This window comes from Rhamphochromis sp. 'chilingali' (genome assembly GCF_963969265.1).
Source record: "Rhamphochromis sp. 'chilingali' genome assembly, chromosome: 2".
NCBI lineage: Eukaryota > Metazoa > Chordata > Actinopteri > Cichliformes > Cichlidae > Rhamphochromis > Rhamphochromis sp. 'chilingali'.
Window position 1 is genome coordinate 66,711,073 of NC_137930.1, and position 25,708 is coordinate 66,736,780.

The 25,708-nt window shown below is 40.7% G+C and overlaps 1 protein-coding gene across 2 annotated transcripts in view; it reads right to left on the bottom strand.

The window, feature by feature from the left end:
- The window catches only part of tspan9a (tetraspanin 9a), a 220,588-nt gene that overhangs the window by 184,466 nt on the left and 10,414 nt on the right, over positions 1-25,708 (bottom strand). The window contains exon 2 of one of the 2 annotated variants that reach the window (XM_080876564.1): positions 6,645-6,735. The exons of the other annotated variant lie outside the window; for it this stretch is intronic. The gene's annotated coding sequence lies outside the window, so the exon portion shown is untranslated. The remainder of the gene's footprint in view (positions 1-6,644; positions 6,736-25,708) is intronic. 2 annotated transcript variants of the gene reach the window in all.

Sequence of the window (25,708 nt, forward strand, 5' to 3'; positions counted from 1 at the left end):
ATGTATGTGAGAATAGCACAAACAAGGAAGTAGGGCTGACAGTGGACTCAAAAACAGGGAGTAAAGGGAGAGTAGTGTTTGTAAAAGAAAAAAGCATAACGAGAAGAGTAGGAGCCTCCAAAGGTAACAAATACGCACGTGACCTTTGAGAGGTAACAGCTTACTAAATGCTTTGCATTATGCACTAAAGCAGCTCCAGAAGACTTTCTACGCAGACATTTTATGTCTGACTGAGTCACGTGACATCCACTGAGCCCTCCACAGGTACTGCTACGTGCGGGTTTCCAGTAAAATGGGCACCAGCAGGCTACACTAAAAAATAATCTGAAGATTGTTTGGAAAATAAGACAATCTTTAAAATTCAGATACAAAAGCAGTTGAGCTTTGTACTTGTAGCCACGTTTGTATGCATTAGGGAGACAATTTTTTCCTGAAAAACTGAAGAAAGAAAATTTGGAATTCACTCTGTGCCACTTGTTTTGTTTCTTTCAAGTCTCACAGGGTCTCAGCATTATTTAGTTTGCAACTGAAGAGGGTAGAAAAGAGATATATCTTGAGGAAATCTGTTTTGGCAGGGAGATTAATATTGGAGCCACAACTGGATAGATAGATTGAAGTGCAACATCAGAAGCCAAAGTTAAAAAATGGAAAAGAAGACATGCATTGCCTCGTTGGACTGCATTAAACTCAGTAGATAACAGGAAATTCTAGAGAGCTGGGTGTATAAGGTCAGCTGATAGAGAGCTACATCATTTGATGATGAGTGTTGAGCAATGAGCAGGTAGCCAGACAGCAGCAGAGAGATTCATCCACTCTTACAGCTGCCCTGTGACTGATGGGAAAGCAGTATCCAGGTACATGCACACATCATCATCATCATACATGACCTGCACTTTGCTTTCTGACTTTTTTTTTTTACTACCCCCCCATAAACAGAACAACAGAATGAGACAATCCCATACAGATAAAACATTTTTAATGCTTCCATCTCTGCAGCTCCTATTCATCTGCACACTGACAGACACAGTGTGTAACAGAGATGTCTGGAGCCTCTCTGTCTTATGACTAAATCACATTGCGAATGGGACAGGTTGTGTCCTGCAGCTTTGATCACCCCTCAGGGATTGACAGAGTGACTGATGAGCCCGAGTCAGTCCCACTGCCAATTCATCTCCCTGCAGGAGGAGGACGGGAGAGACAGAAAGCAGGCGAAGAGGCTGATAGAGAGGGATTGCATAGATGCAATGATGAATCCAGAGTGAGTGTGTAAGCACTTTATAGCTTTCCCATGTAGGTATCGGGAACGATGTAGGTGGCCTGGAGCAGACATTTTTTAATGACATGCTTCATGGCTCCAATTTTAATGTGTCCCTCTTATTAAAATATTGCCATGTTTGCCTCTTCCAACCTATTTTATGCAATGAGAGAGGGAGAAAGATGAGAGAGAAGACATGGGACGTGCACACCATAATATCGCAATGTGTCACACAGCGAGGGGTGGTGATGTATTTGGCGCCTTGCAGTCTCCTCGGCACCTGGCCGCTGCTTGTCCTCTAAGTGTCTAGGGGACCTAAAGTCTCTGTGAGCTCCACAGGTGCTCCTGAGGGGAAACACACCAGGCTCTGCATTACCGCACCATATGTCTGCGACCAGGATCACTATTCTGCTCTCTAGACCTGCATGTTTATATCTGTGTGGCTGTTTTTCTCATTACAAAGGATCATTCCTAAGCCAAGTTTCACCTTCATCATTTTGTTTTGTGCAATATCACCAAATAGATGTAAAGATGAATTACAGAGACAAGATTTGGCCAAGAATAGCCTATTATAGGATTTCTGGAATGGCAAATCAGTTGAACACTATGTGAGCATAAATCAGAGTGTTATGAATACCTATTAAAACGCCACACAATAGTAGTCCCAGATGGTAAGCGACTACAGTGAAAGACACACACAGCACAGTGCATGTGTGTGTCTTTCATAGAGGACGGGTCCGTATTTGTTGTGGGTGTTGCTAACGGAGTTAAAGCCTTCTGTGTGCGACACAGATGAAAGAAGTGGCCGGTACACGATGACAGAATGTGCACACTCAATAAGGGCTGACTTAAAGTGTCAGGATCCGTCCCATCCCTCATCACTCACAGCCTACTTTCTCTGCGCCGCTCTCCGCAAAATGCCAGGTCTCTTCTTCCACACCTGAATGCTTAGCTTTAATGCATATTAATTTACCGCCTGGCACGGACACAAGGGCAGCGATTGAGAGCTAAACTGTTAAAAATAAGAGGGAGGTTTGCATGGAAAGCCCTAACCTGTGTAAAACAGGCTTAAGCTGATAAGACATTTTAAATGCTGATGGGGTTACTTCCACTTAAAACTGTTTTGTGTTGCTTATCAATCATTCACCCAAGTGATGTGTCTAAAAACAGCTAACATAGATTACACTTAAATGACTAAACTGTTTGTGAGAGGCTGATGACATCCATCATTAGCTATAATTTTTGGGCACCTTTCATTAATCTTTCAGGCCTATAGCTTAGTTTGTTTACTTCCCTTAATATCTCAAGTGGATAAACTAAGGTCACAAACCCCAGAAATACATTATTTATTTTACTTTATATGGTGGCTTCGCCAGACAATGAATGCGTTTAGAATATTAAGCTTACTGTGCACCTCTGACCATAATTAGCATGGGGCTGAAGTTTGTTTCAAATAATCACCAACTGATGCAATCTGACCAGACTCTGAGTGCAAGAAAGAGAAAGCTGGAGACGTCCAAAAAAGAACTGATCACACCTGCGGCTCGAGTGTTTGGACAGGCCCGAATCCACAGTCAGGATAAGTCAGTCTGGACAATAACTCATTATAGGAATTAGCTGGTTTGTAGTGATGCCAGGAACAAAAACACTGCAGAAGCAGGATTGTCTGTAATAAGAAAATCACAAAATTAAACTATATTACAGTGATGTGCTGAGAGGTGACTGTCCTAACAAACAGGAAGCTACAGTATGATAAAAATAAACGGATCGTTTTGGTCTTGATAAAATACATGAGCACAATTTAAATAGTTGAAATCCCAGGTTTGAAACCACTGTTTCTTAAAACGTTAGGACAGATGAAAGGTTTAGCACTGAACAGTAAAGATCACTGTTGGTGAGTGTGATGAAAGGCGTGAAAGCTAATTTCAGCTAATAACACATTAAAAAAATAGTTATTTTATAGCTGAGATGACAGACAATGCCTGTGTTCTTTTACATGGAGACGAGCTGCATCGACAGCAGGAACAGTAGCGTCCTGACACAGAGAGAAAACATCACTCGTGTTTGTTTTATTTTCTCTGTCAAAATCAATTATGATGTGGAACAGCTGAAAACCATCAGCGCTTCGGCCACTGAAAATAATTCATTTAATTTGTAATCCATACTTTCTGTCACTTTATTGTTATTTTTGTCAAAATAGATCAAATTCTAGGGAAAGCAGGATGACATATATTGCAGATGAAATTCATTTCCTTAGGAAAAAACTTTTTTAGAAATTATTACACAAGCCAAAAAGCGAGAAAGCATTTGAAATGTTTTCTTCATTCCTGTCTGAAGATAACAACAATTTACACCAGACAACTGGTGAGTGACTGCATCAGACATTAACAGTAATAAAATCCAGTAATTTATTTTCTTGTGTTTCTCGTATATTTGAGGATTAGCAAATCCAAATGCAATGAAACAAAAAGTCAATATTTAGCGTCACAAATCAGGATTGTGGGACAAAAAGACAAAATAATCATGGAAATAAAACAAAAACCCAAATGGAGACTCATTTTTAATCCTGTAGTTCTAAGAAGTCCGGTCAGGGTTGTAAGCAAGACATAAAAATAGGATTCACGCCGAGTAGACAGCGTACCTCTGCCGAACACAAGTAGGAACAAGAACACAGACTTTCAGAATTATTTCAAAGCCCATCCTGAGTCTTTTCAACTTAAAAAAAAAGACAACCTGAAAAACATTTGACTAACACCAAATCATTTTACAGTCTAGCACTGTCCTCTTTGAAAGGCTAAATCATTTGTGCCGGTTTCAACAAACTTCACAGATGGGCAGAATTTGTTATTTAGGGCTGCAGCCACTACTTGAGATAACACAGCGTAGCCATAAACCTGCAATTATAAACAACCAGCATCACAGTCTGCCAGCGTCGAGCAAAAACCCCTCCAAAACAAAACAGATACTGTGATTGGATGACCCTCCACAAATGGAAATACTTTCAACTTATTAAGAGTATAAACAACACAAAGAACTCGATAATACCACGGACAGATGTTTTATGTAGCCTTTATTTCCCTGCAGTACGTAGCAAGAAATGATAAATGTTTGGATGTTTATATGCCAGCTTTATGTGATAAGAACTACTGCGGGAAATTGCATCCCAAGGTACTTGATCTTTAGTGAAGTAATTAAAGCTAAACTGTGGAGATAAATGATCATAAAAAGTACAAAGTGGTAAGTAGAAAATCTCTGGACTAATTATGAGCTCCTTTTTTGTTTATGGCATCAGGAATGCACACGATCCGACTCCCTTAAAGAAACACACAGAAGCTGCTCTTAACTTCTCTTGTGTTTGAATAGATAGATATAAAAAGATGAATAGTTGGTAAAAATCATTTCCAGAGTATAATTATCACTAGCATCCCCAGGCTTCTACCTTGACAACATGTTGTGGAACGTCACACCTGAACAAATAAGCAAGTCTACAAACGTTAGTGTCCCTACAGGAAAATGTTTCTTTAAACACATCAAACAGCTTTTCTTTATTAGTAGCTGCGGGCAGCTGTTGTCCAGTCTGTATGCTGAAGTGTCCCTGACACATCTGTCAGAGTGAGTGTGAGCATGACTGTCAGACAGCACTTATGGCATAGAATAAAACTGTGTGTGTGTGTGTGTGTGTGTGTGTGTGTGTGTGTGTGTGTGTGTGTGTGTGTGTGTGTGTGTGTGTGTGTGTATAAAGTTGAAAAGCGCTATACAACAACCCAAGTACAACTCCATTTACCATCAATTATCCCACAGATAAGAGAAAAGGTGATTATTTTCAAGTTCAGAACAACACACTTGACAGACTTTCAAGCCACAACACCTTTTGCTCCTAATTACTGTTTGCTTAAAGAGGTGTTAATAACAGGACTGATGAGACGCTTCTGGACAAAAGTCACTGCTACCGAGAGATGCCAACCCTCACTGCATACAGTATGTTTGGTTTATAGCTCATTTAGCTATCATAAAATAAACATCTGTACATCAATCATCTAAAATCTGTTCTATCATAGAAGATCAGCTTATGACATGCGCTGCTGCTTTTGAAATCCAATAGGCGCACAAGCCAACAGATGCTACCCTAACAGAGGCTGGAAAATAAAGTGCGACCGACTTATCTTCAGCACTACCCCCACTGCCATCTCACTGCAATGCAATGCATCTCACCATGTGGCCATTAAGCTTGCAAAGGTATGGGAAAGAGGTGATTCATATTGTGATTAAACGGTGCCCTCAGTGACTCTTCCAGAAGGGTAGAGCGAACCAGAGAGGAGTAGCCGCTGCAGCCCCTCAGAGCTGTGAACATCCCCCGAGCCATGCAGAGCCGCCTGCCTGCCTACGGCTGCAGCTAAATTTACCCCCCCACCCCACCCACAAGCATCCCCATCACGCTGAGATTATATTACTCTCCAGCGTCCCAGCACACAGAGAGTCATGTGAACACCGGCCACAAGCTTCTGCGGCTGGCAATGCCCTTCCTGTCCCTTCAGCAATCGGTCCAGTTAATGCCATCCGTCTCTGCCCAGCTGCCCAATCACTCTCTCTCACTTTCCCCATCTCTTTATCTCCACTATTCTAAACTCATTCTCCCCCCCTTCTGTAGCTTGACTCTTACCCTCCCACCTCAAACTGTTTCCTCTCCAACTATGGCTACTGTCATCCTGAGAGCAGAGGTGGGTGAAGAGGGTAACCCCAAATGGGGATCAATAAAAAGATGAGGCTGAAGGCTCCTATTATGGGCAGAGAGGTGGAGGAGGATAGGGTTGAAGAAATGTCACTGCTGCCACATCAGGTCAGATCACATGTTTGATTTCCCGGTATGTCTCCTCCACTGGTAGAGTGCTGTCAGCAGCTTGACAGGAGGCAAGGATATACACTTCAGTGATGGTTCATAGGCACGAGGATAAAGTGCTCTGGCTTGCTGAAAAACACTCTCCTCACTAACCATGCGGCAGGCTGACGTTGCAAGGGCAATCCAGCACATAGATCATCAGTTCTTACTTGGCCATGTATGAGAGCGTTAGTCGTTGTGCCTGAAATAGACTGACATGCGTCAATGAGGGCAACGGAGTCATTAGCTATTCCTTTTGAACACCAAGCTCACACTGACAGAGCAATACACTGGAGCAAGCACAGATTTCCAAAGGCAGCTTATGCAAATCGCATAAACAGGTTGTGCACGTCCCAGGTTCAAATGCAAAAGAGGGAACATATAAGGAAAGAGCACAAGACAAGAGAAAGTAGAGAAGGAGATTTGGTTTGAAGCAGAAAACAGCCACAGCTCTGCAGCTTGGAGCCTTTGTGCGGACATGACCATAAAGCATGCTGCAAACTCTCCTCCTACCCATCTATGCAGCACGTAACATCCTCACTCCTCCGTGTGCACACCTTAAGGTCACACTGACCTCTAGTGGTGTCAACAGGAAACCAGGACTCTGTTAAAAGACCAAAAATGAGAGAGAATTTGTTCTCCGTGTAATTTTAATCGCAAAATAGATTTTAAGTCAGTAGCGCCTGGCGTAGCACCTCTGAGGTGATGTGGATAAATGACCATTGGGAACAGCTTGTTTCAAACACCATGTGTACTGCAGCCTCTCTGCTTCCCAATGATGCACTGGTGTACAATCACTCTTCTCTCACTCGCTCACTCAATTTCCCACTCATCTCCCCTCCTGCCTTGTTATCTCCACCTCCTGCCTTAGATATACTCCGAGAAATTTTTCGATTTGAGCAGCATTGATTTTGCGGGTTACAACTACCACAAAACGCTGACCTAACTCAGAGCTACTCTATTCAATCATTGATCAAAGTGTGAGCTCCCCTCAGTGATGCTTAATGAACTTGGAGGTTTGGCGTTGAGTGAATTTCTAGATATTTTTAAACAACTTAATAGCCTCAAGGGTTGGCTAAATTGATTTTAGTGTACGGGCAGAAAAAATGTCTCTCTCCTGAAAGCTGTTTTACTTTAACAGTTAAACCAATGCAATGCTACAACTTAGATCATATACACTATAGAAATATGTTGAGATTATTCTTGTGAATGCAGTGCACCAAAAACCATTAGTTATGTAGGAAAAATCAATCCATGTTATATCACCTGATATCCACTAGATGGCACACATGGCAAAGAAACATGTTCACCAGTGGAGCTGTACATCATGATCAACCCTATTACTGTCAAAGGTACCGGAGAATGTGTGCATAATTCTATTCGTACACGAGTGCTGCGCAGAGGCAGAGTAATTATGATTTGTACTGCTGTGTAACGATGATCGTCTCTAGTTAAACAGACCTCCATCTTCAGGATTATTTGTTCCATCTCCTTTTCCACTGTCAGCCTGTATAAAGCTCATGACATCAGTATATATTTGTCAGAAATCTGGGGTTCAAAGTGCTTGCTTTAAAGTACCCAAAGCCAAACAAATCCTCATGCATTTCATATTTTCTCTGCTACAGCATGATATGGGTTTGACAGGTGTGTAGTGAATTTAATATGAATGTCAGGAGAAGCTGAGGCACACACAGAACCTGCATCCGTGGAGTCATGGTTGGCAAACCTCGCTAAGTGACAGCCACACATAAAAACAGAGCGGAAGAAAAAACTTCATAAGCACCACTAAGAGCTCTACACCAACCACTAAAACATCACTTAGCTAGGACTCTATGACTTTACATGCTATTCAGGTCCTCGAGGGAGGTCATAAAAAATAAAAGAGATGCCAGTTGTATTTAAAAGGGAACACAACTGGCATTCATCAGCAAGAGAAAGCTTTGAAAAGCACAGTTTGAACAATGCAAACCATATTAGAATAGCAAGCTTTGGCAATTTCTTTTTAATTTAATGTATTATTGCATTCATCTACAAGCACAGACAGTGGGGAAAAAACCTTAAAATCACACTTTTAGGTCTTTAATGTCCTGCTAAATAGCTGTACACACCCTAACCGATTGAACTCAAAGCTGCAGAGGCACTCTGAAGGGCAAATTATTGCTGTTGCAGTGGAACAGAAAGCTAATCAGTCATTTGATAAGACTAAAATTAGCTGGAGAAGTTACAGGAGATTAATACCTGCTCATCTGTGTCCATTCTGAGAGCTCATTAGGCACCCGTAAGATATGAACTTATACACGCATACTATATTATACCATCAGCATCATCCAAAGTTGTTGTTAGAGAGCCACTATAATGTTTTTCTAAAAGCAGGTAAGTATAAATACAGGAAAATGACATGTTTTAAAAAGTGAAAAAAAATCTGTGATCCTCTCTGATGTTTATGTCAAGAAACTCACCACAGATTCAAACAGTAGGGTGGCTTATTCAGCAACCTTGATGTTATGTAGCTGTAATCTACAAGGAAGCTTTTTAAGGAAGCTCGCAAACCTAAGAAAATGCAAAAAGTGGGAAACCAAACCAACAAATGTTAAAAGCTTTTTCACTCAGGGTCAACATGTTCAACATGTCTAAGCACCTGGACAGTAAAAGCATTCTTGTCAGTGGATCGACGGACTGTCAACAACTGCTTTTGACATGAAACACACAGAAAGACATTTGATGTTCCTCTCCAGCAACTCCAAACAAGCACCACCGAATTTCAAGATGATCAAACTCAAAACAGTGTCACACAAAACATGCACTCTTAAACATCGGGCGATCGTGGCTCAAGAGTTGGGAGTTCGCCTTGTAATCGGAAGGTTGCCGGTTCGAGCCCCGGCTCGGACACTCTTGGTCGTTGTGTCCTTGGGCAAGACACTTCACCTACCTGTTGGCCAGAGGGGCCATTGGCCTATATGGCAGCCTCGCTTCTGTCAGTCTGTGGCTACAACTGTAGCTGCCTCCACCAGTGTGTGAATGGGTGGATGTGTAAATGGCCTGTACAAATACAGGCCATTTACATAGTTTTATCTTTTACAGCAACATTCAAGTAAAGCATCATGCATTCAGGTCTATAAGTACGTGGATAGGGACACATTTTTTTGCAGTTTTGCCTCTATTATACAGTCCTGAATTAAACAGATATAAGATTGATAATGATTCCATGTGCTGAACTTGCATTTGGCAGCTGTTCACTGAAACTCTGCAGAAGCCTGTGCAAGTAAAGTATAAATAAATAAGAGAAATAGCAAAAACGTTTTGTGCATTCTTAAAAAAAAAGAAATACACTGGACACCTCAACAACCAACAGTTAAAGCAAACGATCACACAAATATTTGTTGGCTGAGAAAACCCCGTCTAGGTGAAGAACAATCTCGAGGTGATTGTTAAAGTTTACAGTTTAGAGACCCTTAGATTCAAAGTAAATGGGTAAGGACATAATGATATTATTCAGTGGCCAAGCCAGCCACCTGATCTCATCCCAACAGAGCACGCCTTTCAGTTATTAAATACAAAACTGAAGGCTGAGAAGATCCGCAAGACTGAAAGATCCAGAAACAAACAGCAACTAAAGGCCTGGCAAAGCAGCTCAACGGAGCTGAGTTCATCTAGACTTCAGGAAGTCACTGACTGCCAAAGAGTTTCCAAAATAAAACAGTCTTTCTATTTAAACCTTTCAGTTTGCTCCCATAATCAAAAACACTATGCATAAAAAAAAGATTCAGGACTTACAGCCAACAAAATAATTTTGTTAAACCCCTCGAATTTCAATCAAATCTCAATTGTTTAATTTAAAACCCTCTACAGTAGTATAGAGACAAAGAAGAAGAACAAGAAGAAGTCATTTTGCACCCATCTGTACATAAAGTTTTATTAAACGCCTGCATCCCCTTTGAATCCACTGACTCTCCCCCAAAAAAAGGGCGTTGTGTTGTGGTCGGCTAACACAGCCATCAAAAGCTGAGGCTGGGGAGTCCTGCTGTGAAGCAAAACCTTGATGTTTTTACAGCAACAACATAACTGGGGCTGTGAAAAGCTGTGCCCTTTTCCCTCTCCTTCAGCCTCCAGTCTCTTGATCCTCCCTCTCCCTCAAGTCTCCTTTCCTAACTCAGAGTTTACTGTGCACTGAGTGGTGTCATCTGAACCCATTCGGTGGTTTTGTTTTTGTTTTTTTCCATTTGGGGTCAACCTGTTGCCAAAGTATATCGTTAACTGTGTCCAAGACCAAGAAACTCACATGCAGCTCGAAATGGAAAATGTTAAAAAAAAAATGTAAAGAAACACAAATGTTTTTGTGGATGTGAATAAATAGAATTTAGTTATAGAACAGTTAGAAGGTACAGTAGTTGCCTTAAATCATCGGGTTTAACTATATATTTTCATACTTTCACTTTTTTGCAGACTTAATTTGATAAAGCTGATAAAATTTAAACATATAAAACAGAGTGAAGCTAAAACGATGAAGGCAGAGGACAATTTTACTAAAGCCTGAAACATTTGACACTAAAGCAATGCTTAGATCGGGATTAGAATCAGGTGTGATCAGTCATTTAACCTCATTTTAATCCTCATTTAACCTCATGCAGTCTATTCTCAGTTTGGAAATGTGTGGCCAGATTTGTACTAATGAATTTAATCTGCGCTTCAGGCTAAACAGAGGAATAAAAACAGCTTTGTTAAAAGCTTCATGAAGACAACAGCACTATTACACCAACTAGTATAAATATATACACAATGTAAGCTACATTATTTAGAGTGCTCACCGTCAAAAGCAGTTTCTGTAAAGCACAGACCCATCACAGGTTAAAAGAGGATTCTGTTTATTACACCAATTGACAAAGGGAGCCAGTTTAAAGTGAAGAAATTCAAGCAGAGTTTAAAACACACCATTAACTCTTGTTCTTGTTGGACTCCACTGGAGGAGAAAACGGTGAGTAGAATTTAAAAAGCAAAGTGAATAAGCATGACAAAAAAAGGCTGCTTGTGAAAGCATCTAGTCTGCCTCACAGGGATTTATAGTGACAACCTTGAGGTATTAGTTTCCCTTTTTCCCCTCCAGAAAGGCCTGTGCAGACCAAACAGTTTCCATGGATGACCTCCTTCAATACTCAAACACAGAACCTTATGTGGCCACCACTGAAATTAAACTGAACGGCTTCTACAGAAGAAGCCATTCTCTTTAATGTGGATGGATACAGTGTCTGGTCTTCATATCTCAGGAATACCACAAAATAATGACCCATTTTTCATATCTGACACTTAAAAACAACACATCTGGATGGTGGCTAAAGTTACGCCACCGCATCCAAAACCAAGTGTGCCTGTCTCTACACAGTCCACCACCATCAGTGAGTAGGGATGGGTACCGGTATCCGGTGCCATGATGGCACCGGTTCTGACATAAACAGTAGTAACCAGACCGAAAAGCAGCGCACATTTCGGTGCTTTTTTTTCCTGAGCTGTGATACACTTTAGATTCTAGCCAATCATTTTACGTTTCCGAGGATAGTAGGCGGGACCAGGTACATATGTTCCTTTAGAGCAGAGCTACAGACTAAAAGGCGAGCCCAAGGCGAAGCGGTCAAAAGTCGGGCTGTACTTCACAGCAAAATATGCAAACTCAGCAGCAACAAGTGCTTTAAGCTGAAACTGTGATACTGTCAAAGGAGGTAACACCTCGAATCTGATGAAACACCTGGAGACGTATAGCATTTTGTTAATGCGTCGCCAGGTGTTTTTTTTAAAAGCCAAGAAATGCACCGTATTTGATAGCTTGCTGCGAGACCTCACACCGAGCACATCTACTGCGGGTGTGGTGCCTGTTATCGGACCCGGAGTTAGCAACATCCCCCAAAAACCCAAAGAGGAGAGTCCTGGCCCCTAGCCCTGCCAGTGTAGCAGAAATTATGAGGATGATGATGCAGCAGCAGCCGTTCTTCTCTGCGTGAGTAGCTTAATGTTGTTCGTGTGTAATTTACGTTGAGTAGGCTAACCGCGTTATTACATTAATGCACGTAAGGTGAACTACCAAACACCGTCATAGCTACATGCAGCTGTCTTCTTGTTTGATGGCAGATACTCCCTTCACCCTGGCCAAAAAGGCTAAAATGACCAAAGAAAAAGTGGGAAACAGCTGAACATGAGAGGTTTTTGGACAAAGTTTGTGTTTTTTCCATTGTTTAAGCACTGCTTCCAGCCAAGAGTGATACCATATATGCCCCATAGCTGCAGAAAAGGCTAACATTGTTATCTTTTTACAAAAAGAAAACAGCTGAACATGAGAGGTTTTTGGACAAAGTTTGTGTTCTCCATTCTTTAAGCACCGGTTTGAGCACCGTTTAAGCACCGGCACAGTTTCAAAAGTACCGGTTTGGCACCGGTATCGGATAAAACCTAAACAATACCCATCCCTATCAGTGAGTAAGTGAACCTGAAGGTCCTAAATATATTAAGTAGGTTTGGCCTGAGCTGAGAACATTTAATGAATATAGAGTTTTTTGGAGCAAAGGACTCTGGGGACTCACCACTGCTAAAACTTGACACCATCCTTTACTTTGGGGAACAGTGAGCCCTAGAAATAAAGATCCGCTGTGTGATTTCACACACCTCGCAGACTGTTTACAGAGGTGATCCGCAGTGTTTACCAGCTCATTTTAGCACACTTCTTTCAGTTTCAGTGTTTGAGAATATAAGAGGTTACCAGCTAATCAGAGGTTAGGAAGAATATCAGAGGTTATAAGAGGTTACCCAGCGTTTTCTCATCTTTGTAACTGGGTGTTTCCAGTGTCCCTGAGCTCGAGAAATCAGAACATAATCACATTATTGGCTCTTACCAGTTAACACTTGTTGACAACCATGTTTGTGAGACACCAGACGCTATTAGAGCAAAAACAATACAGTAACTTACTGCTTTGCATGTGTTTTCGCATTTCTTATATATCAAAATAAGTTATGCAGCCACCGAAATATTTAAGACATGCAGGTTGGTCCTAAAATTGAAGGCGCACGGCTTGTGTATGAACACGCCTGTATACCTAAATGGTGGGCTCCTGTAGTTAACCCACATATCCACAACCAGAGCAACAAGCCAGCCCTGAACAATCTGTAATTTAGTCCAAGGAGCATATTTCCTGGAATGTCTATTGTCTATTCTACTGCAACAGCCTGAAGCAACCACGGAAATAACTACACCTACCCAGCACATGGGCTAAGTCTGTTACAGTTAGGCTTATTCTGTTTCATGCATTAATACAACGTTTCCTTAATTTCCCGACTAACAAAACTAATTACTACATTCTTCTTGATTCCCAAAAAGCCTTCAAGGTTCAACCATCCTGCTAAGAGAAGTATTTCAGAAACAATAACAAAGCAGTGATTGAAATTAAATAGGATAAAGGCAGAATCGGGTCATTGCAAGGCTGAAACTAAAAACCAAGCAGAGTCAACCATGTTGTAATTTCTGACCAGGTTTTGTGTGGCTGGAAACACAAGCAGTGATCTCTCCAGCTCGCTTGTGCTCTGCCTGTCAAATAGATGAAGAAAAACAAGGGCCGAGCGACTCCTCTGACTGGAAGAGCTGGAAAAAGTGAAAGAACGATGAAGGCACATAAAAAACAGGCGACTAAAAGGCAGAAATTCAGAGAAATGGTAAAATTAAGCAAGCCTATGAACCACAGGGGGGCATAGTGTGGTATGTGCTTAAAAACAGAGGCATCCATAACGCCAACACAACAGATTATATTAAGCTCACAATGGTTAATAACACACTGACACACGTAGACAGAAAACAACACATGTACAGCCTGCCCAGCATCCTCGTGAGGCAGGATTTTTCGCTGATGTAAAATCTAGCATATCTTTGGCAGGGCATCTTTGACAACATGAAATGAATCAACAGGAAAATTATTGTCCTCCTCTTTGCACTTCCCAAGCATCCCAATGATGCCATTTCCAACCACTACGGATATGAGTCACTGTCACAAAATCACATATTCCAACCCGCTCATAATCATAATCACAGAAAACTATTTTAGGCACGCTAAGAGTACGTCGCTGTGTTCCCTAAATTGGCTTGGTCTATAAAGAGCATAGCAGAATGCTGTGATGAGTCAGTTCCATATGGAAACTCCAGGTACAGTCCAGATGATCACCGCAATATGTGACCACTGTCGGGTGTGACAGGCCCTGCCCAAGTCAGTGGTTTAATGTGGAATTCTCTTCACGGACAAACCAAAGGCAAATTAAATTTGCCGAATACGTCTACAAGTTGCAGCTCATCATTTGTCTTACTTTGTCTGAATGCAAAAGAAAAAGTTAAATGTTAACTAAATACCCTGTTTCAGTAAGAATAGAAGATAGAAGAAACCTTGTGCTCAAATAATGACTTCTGTACTTTCTTTCACCCACACAAGTAAACTGCTTGAGAAGAAGGTTCCCATAGCATCCCACTGCACCACAGCCTTCAATTCTATTTACACAGCGCCAAATCACAACAACAGTCACCTCAAGCTGCTTTATATTGTAAGGTCGACCCTACAATAATACATACAGAGAAAAACCCAACAATCATATGACCCCCTGTGAGCAAGCACATTGGCGACAGTGGGAAGGAAAAACTCCCTTTTAACAGGAAGAAACCTCCGACAGAACCAGGCTCAGGGAGGGGCGGGGCCATCTGCTGTGATTGGTTGGGGTGAGAGAAGGAAGACAGGATAAAGACATGCTGTGGAAGAGAGACAGAGGTTAATAACAAGTATGATTCAATGCAGAGAGGTCTGTTAACACATAGTGAGTGGGAAAGGTGACTGAAAAAGCAAAACTCAATGCATCATGGGAACCCCCAGCTGCCTACACCTACTGCAGCATAACTAAGGGAGGATTCAGGGTCAGCTGGTCCAGCCCTAACTATATGCTTTAGCAAAAAGGAAAGTTTGAAGTCTAATCTTAAAGTAGAGATAGTGTCTGTTTCCTGAATCTAAACTGGAAGTGTTCTTAGTGCAAACCTCCCAGTCAACTGGGGTCATTCAGTGTGGAGTTTACACGTTTCTTCTGACAGTCCGCGCATGTTCGTTAGGTTCATTATTTATTCTAAATAGATCGTAGGTATGAATTGGACAGCTCTGTCTGATAAATAGTTATGAACATGGAAGGATAGATGGCTGGCACACCCGGTATCAAACTGCTGTAACTTTCCAAGTATGTTTTATTGAAACTGTTTCCTCAATAATTTAGTCACATTTATGCTTTATTAAAAACATATCTGCTGTTGCCATTTAGAAAACGTATTCCTAGTAGACGAAAGTAGAAGAATGTAGAAGAAAAAGGAAACCGAATGTAAGGGAAAAGCATAAAGAAATATAAAGAAAAAAACCCATTAAATGTTTATCTGGAGCTGTGGCATTTACCGTATGTCCTTGTTCGATCCTTTGCCTGAGCCAAATGGAAAGTCAACAAGTCATTTGTTTTAATTTTCCACTGTGGTTTAAAGACTATATGTGGCATAATTAATAATGCTGGACTGACATTTCCCTGCTTTTTTCCAATCAAAGAACAAGAAATGCTCCACTGCTTTGGTTTTTGGAGTCAGTACTCAGCAGACCTCTGAGAAAAGCATCCAGTCTCAAAGCTGTGAGCTAAATCATTATGGGCTGTGGGGCAAAACCGATCTAACATGTGAAGTAACGAAACAAATCTAGAAGGCATAGCAATGCTTATAGTTTCAGATGCCACGTCAAACTTGTTTGAAAGTTTAAACATCTTCGATAACTGACAATGAGAATTAAAGTAAGAAGGTGTACATCTGAAGGAGCCAGCTCAACACAAGGGAATGAAAAAGAGAAAAATATGCTGAGTTTGTGTAGTCTATTGTGTTTGGTATTCATACCAGTGTGTGAACTCCGACAATTTCTGTGCTGAGTAACAACACATCCCGATTGAAGGTTCACTGTGAATCATGTCAAAACTTGCTATTATTACATCATATTATTTTATGCTGAATATTTCAAGATTTATAGTTTGATATGGATGCCAGTGAAGCTGGACTGATTTTATATTACTTGACAGCACAGTAAAAGCTCTGAGTATAAATGGGTACAGTAGGCAGATATGTGAAACATCCCCTTGAGGTCTGATGAAGAAAGCCGTCTCTCCCATGTTGCCTAATTTTCCCTTCCCCTGATCCCACAGGCCTGCTGCTTTTTTTAGGTTTTTCCCATCTACCGTTTATTTTGTGATTTTTGTATTGCTCTGCGAGCTGCCAACAAGATTTCACAGCACTTATGCTACAAGAATAGTGAAAGGGACTTTACATTTATATATTTTTCTATCATACCTGTCTATCAAAGTAGACCATCTCAAATTTACATTTCTCAGGCATAAGCCATTTCCATTTTGATTCCAGCTTCTCCTGCGTGATGACTGGCTTCTTCTCACACTACTCCTGACAGTAGGACAAAATCAAACATTTAACTGTCAGGACATCAGATGTGACAATGGGTCTTAGGACACTGATGAGAATTTTCCCAGTATTTTATAGAGTAAACAACTAAATTTGAAATTAAATAAATAAGTTTCACATTTATGCCTACAGGAAAACGGGAACAACAGGGAAACAAAACCAAAAAAATAAACTACGTCCCTTTTATCGAATAAACTGACTGCAGGATTGGTCCAAATTCCAGAATGGGGTTCATTGACATTAGACTGGATTTAATGAATGAGACATCTACCTGCACACTGTTTTTGGATGCTCATGCTTTTTAGCGAACAAAATAACAATAATACAATAAACAATATAATCAGTCACTTAAAACCAGCACAACAACCACAAGAAACAAACTATACCAAAGCAGCTGCTCCTACATTTCAGGACACAGGGCCTGTGGTGGTTTTACGCTCTTACATAATGAATTTGTCTAATACAGCTATGTGAGCAGGAGAGGGAAAAAACACAGGATGGAGGCACAGGAGGTGGGACTGTTGGACAGGAAATACCTAATTGATGCCCTAAGCTACTCATGACCTCTGCAAGAAACAATGGACCCGCCAGCCTTAAAGCAATAGCACTTTCCCTTCTTCCAAAGGTAAAGCTGACATTACAGTGATGTAGTTCATCCCCTGAACACCGTATAAACCTTCTGCCTCACGTGTACAAGCAGATATGTACCCTGCAGGAGCCGACTTTTCATAGCAGTAGTTCAACATGCAGAGAGAGAGGGACTGTGTAAACATGGCATTTTAAACAAAATATGACTTGAAAAGAAGGCGTTCTTATATAAAATCATCCCAAATATGCCCAGATACGCCCAACAAAGTCGGTACTGTAGAAAAATCTAAACAAGCAAAAGCATATAGTTGTGGATGCTAATTTTCCCTGTGACTGGAGTGGGGGAGGTGTAAGGTCCTCAAGTTCAGGTCCTCTACCTGGGAGGCTGTTCCTAGGACTGCGCTCCTCTGGACAGAAACCTCTGATCTTGTGTTTGGATACTGCTGGGGCCTCTCCTTCAATTTGCTCCTGTTACCACTGGGACCACTTTGGAGTTTACCTTCCACATCTGCTCCAGTTGCTCCTTCAACACTTGACACTCCCTTCTTTCTGATGTTACTGTTCGCTGGTATTGTTACATCTATCACATCTAAGAACTTCTGCTCCTCGTCAACTACCGCTATGCCTGCTTGCTTAGCTGCTTTTCTATCTAGAACTTGAAGTCCCACAGAACCTTAGTTCTGTTGTTCTCAGCTGTCTTCAGCAGTGTCTCTTTCCTTGGGATTAGGGGACTTCTAATAAATGCGGCACCTATGTGCCACGGGAGTTACTGTAAACTGTCCCAGCCACTTGTTTGTGCCTCTCAGTGTACACAGTCCCAGCTTGCATCTTACATCCTGAACTAGACCATCTCCAGGGCACCTTTGCACAGTCTGCAACTTGAGTGCAGCTGGCTGCGGTAGACTGCTGCCTCTATGGATCCGATGCATTGGGTCTGTGTTTTTGCTGCCATGATCAAAGCCTTAAAGTTTCATTCTGAACTGTCTAATCCTTGTCCTTCTTCTTTCTGTTGCTCATAGAGCCTCAGTGTGGCAGACTTCAGGTGGAGGACTCGGCGCACTGTGAGAGGTTTTTGTGTACTGACATTCAGAGGCATCTATTTCTTACTGTAGGCCACGAAGAAATGGATACCCCAGATGGGTCTCTGATGATTGGAAGGACATATTCTGACCACTGAACTAGCTTTTCAGCACCTATCTTAACTTCTGTAGGTATTTAACTATGACTGCCCTCTTCACCATGGTTCTCATTGGCCTGTGGGATCTCCATACACAACTATTACATATCCAGCATTCAAACCTCTCCACCTCTTTAGTACTCATCACCTTCTCTCTCTTGGCCACCGTTTAGCCACACTTATCCAGCCCAAATGACATTTGAATGAGATCCTTGTGAGGTGGATCAATAAGTTGATGTCTCAGCCACTTCTGGCACACAGCTTGATCTTCCATATACAGTAGGTGACTTATGATTACTTATAATTACTCCATTCTTTAGGGGTTTTAAACTAATGCAGTGGGAGTAGTTAGTACAGGCGGTGCTCAGTTTTGTCTTTGTGATCTTTACTGATATATATGTATATAATTAAAGGATCCTGACCTCCTTCTGTACTACTTACTTGAAATTTTTCACAAACTATCACAAGCTATTTTGCATGTGATATAGTATTGCTTTTACTGTGTAATCTGTGAGTAATGTTTCATGTTTTGGTGGCTATAACACAGTAATTTGCCAATATTTGGGATAACTAGACTATTAATTAAGTTCCTATAATTACTGTATATTTAAATAAAGCTTTCAACCTCAAACGTTCTCTTGCCAAGACAATTAACAGCTGTTGTATCTTATTTTGAAAAAAATTTCCAGGCCAAAATTTGACAAATAGAGTATATAAGAAGCACAACAGCAATCATAGGTACATGCCGCCCTAAATATACGGCCAACAATAAAAAGGAAAAAAAATCTGAATTTGCTGTAATTTTTTCCATCTTATGCTGAAAATGTGGTTCAAAGGTTAATTGTTTTAATAATGTGCAGCTTTTGAAAGATTGATAAGAGATGGGCGACAGATATTAAGTCGACCCCATTGACTGGAACTGACAACTGCTTTATTTTTACATAATGACAAAGTAACACACAGATTTATAAATCACATGTTAATAAATACACTGAGCATATGAGCCAGCCAAACGGCAGCACTTGCATCACAGCGGCAGTAAATAGGAACATCTATGCACAAAGAAATGAGTACTGCTATTAATAGCAGGACATGAACAATTACTCTGAGTCAAGAGCATCTCAATCAAGCATTCTTTAAGGAATTGCTACAGAGCTCCGATTACACAGGAGAGAGCCTCAGCCACAACTTCTGAATCAGAAACACGAGGCTGTGTTGCTAAGAGTGACTCTGCAAACCTCATCCTCAGAAGAAGCCACAGCCTGCAGTGGAAACTGGGTATGACAGAGAAAGTATTTTGCAACTATCTAATGAAATTTAGCAGAGTGCTGAGTCCTTCATGACAAAAGTTCTGTTCTTTGATTGCTTGTAGGAGTAATCGCAGCACACTTGTGAAAAAAGGGTTTGTGAAAACATCTGGAAACACAATTTACTTAATGTGAGAGTAGAGCTGGGCGATAGAACGATAACGATATGTATCGCGATATAACTTTTACTCGATAGAGAAATTAAGCTATCGCGATAGACCTCGCCGCTCTTGTCCTCAAAGAAAAAAAAAAAAAAAGGTCAGCCAATCCAAATTAAGTAGCGCAGAGCCAAACCAATCACAGCCGCAGCGTCACGTCGCGTGGCTTGTTACGTACAGCACAAGTGCCAAGCCGCACGTGTGTTTGTTTGGGAAGTAGCCAGCGGGTAATGGAGGAAATGAGTGTGCCGACTAGAAAAATCAACCGAGCGTGACCGAAGAGAAAACAGATGATGGTTCCAATGCCGGAGAGATTGTCAAACGGAAGAGCCATAGAAGTTCCGTAGTGTGAAGGTATTTCGGCTATTTCAAGTCTGACAAAAAATAGAGTAGCGTGCACTGTAAATTGTGCCGAAAGCAAGTCTGGAAATACAATAAACTGGTGCATGCGTCACACTGTGCGCCACGTTATTGTTTCGGTGAAATGAATTTCTACAATACTGTTACTGTTAATTCTACTCTCTGCAGTGTTTAAATGCTTACATATACACACAGTTACTGTCCCTCCACACATACGACTCTGTTCTGCTTCTATGCCCCAGCTTTGTTTACTTTTTCCCACCGAGGCTTCTAGACTTCTGATTGGCCAACATTTCTGCACGGTTAGGAATCTAGCTCCACCTGCTGCTTTGGCATGTTCATAGCAGCGTTTTCCTTCATTTCTGCCTTTATGTGTGGACGGGATTATTTTTTAAAACGAAAACGGAAAATCTCCGTTTTCAAAAATACCCGTGTACGTGTGGACGTAGCCTCAGTCTCTGACTGGAAGCGCTAATTCGTCATTCGGCTTTTGTCAGACTAAAGTAACTGTTAAAACTGTTTGAAAAGCTCAGCTATACAACAAGGAGAGATTGAGAATTTCCTTTTAGTTCTCAGTTTATTTGATATTGACAAAGGTTAGTCAGTTTTGTCTGTTCTTCTGTAAAACAAACTAAGATTTATTTTTAGAATTAATATTTTGTTTCTAAGTGGAATTGACAATTTAGTCTGTTTCATTTGTTCTATTTTGAAACTTAAACGCTTTAGCGGCTGCCTTTTGTGTAGTTTGCAATATTTGCCTTTATTTATCTGAAAAAGTCTCATGTTCCTTAAGTACATCTACCCTGTTGAACTTATTATGGGAAATAAATATTTAAATAAAAACAAGCTGCTGATTATTTCACATTTTACTTGTGAGCAACGGCACATTTAAATCTTACAAATATAGTTATTTGGCTTATATCGTGATAGATATCGTTATCGCCTGAAATGAAAAAAACATATCGTGATATGAAAAAATCTCATATCGCCCAGCTCTATGTGAGAGGTACTCCCACTGAGAAGTAATATTTCAGCTGTCAAACAAAACAAGTTGCTTTGCCAAGAAAGGATTTGCCTTTGAACACTGAGGAAAAACTTTTGTTGTATGAGCTTCTTGGAAAGGATCAATGTGGGCTTTGCACATACTGTGAGTACCAGCATTATGAGCAATGGGACAGTCAAGCTAATTCAATTGTTATTGTGTCTCCTTTCAGGCTTCATAATGGGAATCTAATACTTCTGACATACAATTAGACAGATCGGACTGCCATAGAAACAATTTCACATTTATGAGAATTTCAGTCCAGAGTCCAGAAACTGTGTGAATTTTTTAAGTGTTATATTGGGCGGTTTATAATAACATAACCACGGGATAAAACGAAATAAGGTGGAATAATAAAGACGTTGAAGTTACAGTATACAAATTCCCTCTGCAGTGCTGCAGAAATTTAACACAAGCCAGATGGCAGCAAGCAGATCACAGCTCACACTGTGGGACCAGCAGCACATCCACAGCAGTCAGTGAGCTCAGTGTGGTCTTTTAAAAACACAGGACATCAATCCTCGCCATGTTGTCTAAATGAAGAACACTGCCAAGAACTTGCACACAGTCTGGGCAGAGGGGTTTAGGCCACCATACATGAGTTGTTGCTATAACACTGTCTTCTGTCTGAAAAGGATTATAGACTTTCAAAGGATGTCTACCTATGCTCTAGGGCTGAACGATATATCGCATTTGCGATAATATCGTGACATGATCAAGTGCAATTTTCTAACCGCAAAGGCTGCGATTATACTCTGGACATGTCCAAATTCATGGGCTGCATCCTCCTGAGGCTGCATTTGTAGACCGATTACGTCACAGCGACGCGCCGAAGGCTGTCCAAATTACTACCATATCCCAGAATTCATAGCGCGGCCCAGCCAAACTCCAGTTTCCAACAATGGCGGCCGCTACTAAGTTTTAAAATTACTCATACTAATCTTTCTGGGTCACAAAATAAACTTTTAACATATTTTCAGGCGAGAAAGTAGTTGTGTAAACATCAAATATCTGCTCGGTTTATCAAGATATCCCATATTTGCAAAAGTGCTTCGACGTTTTCAGGGGCGTCTGCTACCCACCAGCTTGACAGCTAGCCGGGAGCTCGAGGGTTACTGATGCGGCCGAGAACGGCACAACTCCCGGCACATCATTTTCAGATCACCGCGGAGTTTCGCTGCTCGGGTTAAACGTAATATATAAGTCACTTAGACAACCTAAAAATGTTATTGTTGGGCTTTTTTCAGTGTTTTGTTTGTTCGTGAGTAAATCGGTTTGGCTGAGATTAAAGTTATTAGATTAGATAAAATAAAACTTTATTAATCCCCCGGGTGGGTTCCTCCTTGGTTTTCACACAGCTGACTAAACGTCAAACAGAAAACTTATTAAACAGAAGTATGAGACAGTCGAGAATTTACACCAGTGTCTGGTTATATTTTAGATAGCAAGAAGCAGACGGCCGAGTTTATTAAACTCCACCGAGACAGCGGTGACGCTAATCAGAACTAGACCGTCCAATTTCACGCCTTTAAACTTTAAAGGCGTGTTTGTGTGTGTGTTTATACAATTGCTATTATGTTTGCACTTTATGTGTAATGTTACTGACTGCAGAGATCAGTAAGATGTGTGTATTTTTTATTTATTAGTTTTATTTATTTAATATTATTTTTTAATTGAATGACTGTCTAGTAGTTCACAGATGTCGAAAAACTGAGTGTGGTAAAGCCACTGATTTTTTTTATGTATATTTCTGCAATCTGCACATTGTACTGACTTTCATTTTAATGTTTACACCAGGGTTCCTTGTCAGCACTTTATGCTCAGATGTTTGTAAGCTAAAAATAAACTATTGTGTATGTTCAAATATACTGTTGTGATTGAAGAAGTTAAATAAAAATGTCAGTCATCAATTCATGCATCACCTCATGTCATCATAACAGAGGTCTGTCTTCCAGGAAAGAACAGTTTAAAATTAATGTAATATAGTATTGGCCATACTATATGATGTATTGCTTGTCTTTGTTTAATAATACAGAAGACAAAGACCTTAAAAAATAATCGCATATCGCATCGCAATCGCAATATTGGGGCAAAAAAAATCGCAATTAGATTATTTTCCATAATCGTTCAGCCCTACTATGCTCCATCACATGTCGTCACATCCACAATGGACATATTCACACAGTTTACTATAGTCTCATTTGTACAGCAAGTCCTGAACCTGAAAACTGATTTTCCAGTCTGTTCAGGGTTCCTGCTTGGAGTCCAGCTAATTTGCATGTTAAACAGGAGCTCTCAAAATATTTGAATGCATGTGTCAAACAGGCTGAGGCCAGGGGCAGAGAGGTTCCTTGTTACCATCCTCGTGTGCGGTTTCCATCCTTCAGAAGGCAAAGCAAGGAGAGAAGAGGTTCATGGGTCAATCAGACTGCCCCTCTTCAGCAAATGCCAAGACGTTTGTAGCCCAGAACTACAAGAACAAAACCCTCCTGTGCACTCTGCAAACCAGTTCAGCGATTTAAAGCAAACCAGTTTACATTCAGGTTAAAAAAAATCCTGGATGGATGGATGTTTGTCCACATATTAGAACAAGTTTAAAAATGGATTTCTAAAATTTATGCAGCTTTGGACACAACCACAACAGTGTGGCATGTAGGATCCAAGTAACTCACTTTTCAGGATGTCAACTTCGTAACCAGATCTTACTTCAGATTTTGAAAGCAGATTCAGAGTTAAACGGTTGGTTATAGAAATATCATATCCTAAGCTTTGGACATCTCACAGAGCACTGTTCAAGCTAACATTGAAAAATGGAAATTGGAGTATAACACAACTGCAAACCTACCAAGACAGTGCCATCTACCTACACAGAGCAGCAGCCAAGAAGCCCATGGTAACCCCGGAGGAGCTGCAGAAATCCAAATCTCAGGCTGGAGAATCTGTCCTCAGGACAAACATTAGCACTTCACAAATCTAACAAGAAGCTATAAGAAATCCTGTTTGCAGTTTGCTACAAGCCATGTAGGGGACACAGCAAGCTCTGGTCAGATGAAACCAAAACTGAGCATTTTGCCGTATGTTTAAATGACCCAGTCAAGGTCCAGACACATCCTGTCCTAAATCCCATTAGCATGACTTGAAAATTGCTCTTCAACAACGCTCTCCAGCTAATCTGACTGTAACTGCAGGGAAAATTGATTCGACAAAGTATTGACTCAGGGGGGCTAAACACAAATGCACATCATGCATCTTTTTCCTTCCACTACACAATTATATGTCACAGTATGTTGGTGTATCAGACAGAATCTCAAGTATATACATCGAAATAATCACCACTACTTATTCAAAGCAGAAAACTGAAACAAAGAAACAACGTAGGGACACTTTTCTGTACTTTGTGTACTAAATGTACTTTTTCTAATATCTTGAGTCGTTTTCTCAACAGTATGCAGTCACCAACAGTAAGCATTTGGTTAGTGGAGTTTTAACCCAGGCACTGTAAGCTTGTTTTAATAAGACATAGCTTGTTTGCCCACAGTGTGAAAAAAAACAAACAGAAACAAGCATAACTGAGTAAAAGACTCGAGCAGAATTTACTGGGTTCATGGTCATTCTCTTCAACACAACAACACCCTGATAGCTTGTCTGGGTTGAGCATTAGAAGTGGGATTTGCTGTGATATATCTGGCTTTGTATATGTTTTCACCGCATGCTTGGCTGAACAATCTCATTCAGCTACAAGAATGTGGAGAAAGCGTCGGCTATTCAACACAATAACAGGTTCATTGCCCTCAATCAAAACGGATCACTGCTTTTTCTTTCAAATAAAAGAAACTGAGATATTCATATTTTTATTTGGAACTTTCAGAAATCAGCATTACAGCATGTTAAAAAAAAACTACAAGTGCAGAACAGCAGCAGGAAAAAAACAAAACAACTAAAAACTTATCGTCATTTCAGGTGTTTCTATAGTGTCCATGCTTCAGGTACAGAATCAGAATCAGAATCAGAATGGGGTTTATTGCCAAATGTTGAGCAGGTTTACAACATTAGGAAATTGCTGCGGTGCTTCAGTGCAAACATAGTGTCATAAATAGCACTTAAATAGACATGGAAAAAAATAAAAGTAGGAATAAGAATTAAAAGTGCTACGTAGAAAGATATGTGCATGAGATATACATGAGATATATACATGAGAATAAGAATTAAGAGTGCTACGTAGATAGATATATACATGAGTGCAGGTGGTGATCAGTGCCAAACATGGAATGATGCAGTGACACAGCGTAGGGTCATGTGTTAGTGGTGGGAACAGTCATGTGGTTATTGTTCATGTGTCCAACAGCAGAGGGGAAGAAACTGTTCTTATGGCGAGAGGTTCTGGTGCGAATGGACCGGAGCCTCCTGCCTGAGGGGAGCAGGTCAAACAGACTGTGTCCAGGGTGAG